Source organism: Eimeria maxima, genomic scaffold, assembly GCF_000499605.1.
Source record: "Eimeria maxima Weybridge genomic scaffold, Emw_scaff376, whole genome shotgun sequence".
Lineage (NCBI taxonomy): Eukaryota > Apicomplexa > Conoidasida > Eucoccidiorida > Eimeriidae > Eimeria > Eimeria maxima.
Genome location: NW_013563828.1, coordinates 2,526 through 5,000, shown reverse-complemented (window position 1 = coordinate 5,000; position 2,475 = coordinate 2,526).

Genomic DNA, 2,475 nt, shown 5'->3' with positions numbered 1-2,475 from the left:
GGGGGCCCCCTACTGCAATGCTGTTTTCGTAAGTTATGCACCTTTTTGCTTCTTTAATGCCGCTTTTTAGGGTTTTTTTATTAAATAACAAAGAAAATAAAAGGAATATAATTAATTATTGAGGGTTTAGGGTTTAATAGAACGGATAAGGGAGGGAATAACCCCTTACCTACTGAGCAAACCCTCCCCCCCTCCCCCCCAACCCTCTTCCTTGCTGCTTCTCGCTTGCTGCAGCAGCAAAGGATTATTTTTTCTCTTTTTTTAATCTAAATTAAAACTTAAGAGACAAAGTTTAGATATATTCGTGAGACTTAGACCCCCAAAGCAGCAACTAGCCAACAAGGCCTCCGTATAAGGCCGCTAAGGCACATAGCTAACTGGCTAGCTAGTTAGCTAGTTTGCTAGCTAACTAGCTAACTAGCGAGTTCACGAGTAGCTAGCTAGCGGGGGAATGGGGGAATTTACTATAGAAGGAGCCAGACAGAGCCACTTCCTGAGTAGGGGAATACAGGGGGCCCTGCTGCTTCCTTATAGCTAGCCAGCTGGTTAGCTAGCTAGCTAGCTGGTACATTGGCTAGGGAGGAAGTAGTTAGGGTGTATAGGCAGCTAATATTTATAGTGAGGTGTCTGCACACCTCGTGCTGCATGCTGCATGCAGCATGCACACGCGCCACCCCTATGGCTACTATTGTCTCCTGCGTCAGGAGACTAAGGAGACAGGGGCCCAACTGTCTCCTTAGCTGTCTCCTGCCTCCTTAGCAACAATCGTCTTCTTTTATCTTATTAATGTGTCCCTAATGACCTCTGCCTTGTGTCTGTCCCTCCTAAGCCTCTGTCAGCCTGTGACGCAGCGCTTGCTACTGCTGCTGCTGCAGCAGCAACTGCAGCAACTGCTGCAGCACCTGCTGCAGCACCTGCTGGAACCGGCCAGGGGACCCTTTAAGACCTGAGAAGAGGGCGTCTCCCTGCTGCTGCTGTTATTGCTGCTGTTGCTGTTGCTGCTGCTGCTGTTGTTGCTGTTGCTGCTGGTGCTGCTGCTGTTGCTGCTGCTGCTGCTGCAGGAGAGCAACAATTAATATACTTCTCTCTTAAGATGGGGGACAAAGTTGTCCTCTGTTGTGCTGCCCTTTAGAGACAGGAGACTACTAAGACCATTAGATATGCGTCTCCTCCCTGGTGGGATCGTCTCCTCCCATCGATCCCAGGCTACAGCACCATTAGGGAGAGATCCCTGTACTGCTGCTGCTTTTGCTGCTGTATAACTGTCTGCTAATAGGGCCCACTTGCTGCTGGGGGCATCATACATAGGGGGCCCCCTTAATACAGCAAAGAAACGCGAGAGACTGAAGGAGACACAGCAGCAGCAAGAAAGATATCAATATACACACCAAAGGAGACAGAGAGCAGCAGCAGCAGCAACAGCAGCAGCAGCAGGAAGCAGCGAGGACACAAATTACATCATAGAAGGAGACAATAAAGGTATAAAAGGGAAATAAAACTGAATATACAAAAGGAGACACCTAAATGGGGCTGCATGCAGTCTAGAGACAGCACCGGAGAGACAAGAAAAGGAGAGAGAAGAAAAGGAGACAGAAGAAAAGGAGACACAAGAAGAGGAGACACAAGAAGAGAAGACACAAGGAGAGGAGACACAGGAAAAGGAGACAGAAGAAAAGGAGACAGTAAATTAACTTACTCTAATGTATTCAATGCGCTCGCGTTCATAGTCGCCTCGACAGGCTGAAGGAGACACAGCAGCAGCAGCAGCAGCAGCAGCAGCAGCAGCAGCAGGTTATTTTCCTTCTTGGCTGCAGTGCTTGTTGGTGATTAAATAAACAGACACAAAAGAAGAAAAAGGAGACAAAAAAGGAAGAGATAAACAAACAAAAGGAGACACAAAAGGAGACACAAAAGGAGACACAAAAGGAGACACAAAAGGAGACACAAAGGAGACATAAAAGGAGACACAAAGGAGACACAAAAGGAGACACAAAAGGAGACAGTTAGCATGACCCTTAGGATGCGGATTTTTTGTCTTTTTTCTTTTTTTTTTTGTATATTTGCTGCTGCTCTTATTTACTACATTAACATCAATATAATAAAGAAAGGAGACAGGAGATAGAGGAGAAAGGAGACAGAATGGAGACAGCGCGATGCATGCATGCATGGATGCATGCATGCATATGGGGTGTATATACACTATAATTTACCTGCAGCAGCTCCTTTCTGTGTATATCTGCAGCAGCAGCAAGTTGTGTCTTTTTTATACTTAATAAATAATTAAGAGCAGCAACAACAAGAGGGAACTTTATCTCTAATCCTTTCTTAACATTTATTGGACTACGCATTCGTCCTCCTGCTGCTGCTGCTGCTGCTGCTGCTGCTGCTGTTGCTGCTGTTGAAGGGGTAGTAGCAAGCTTTAAGGGTATAGGGACCTCTGCATGACATAAATCTACTGCAACACGAATTGCATCG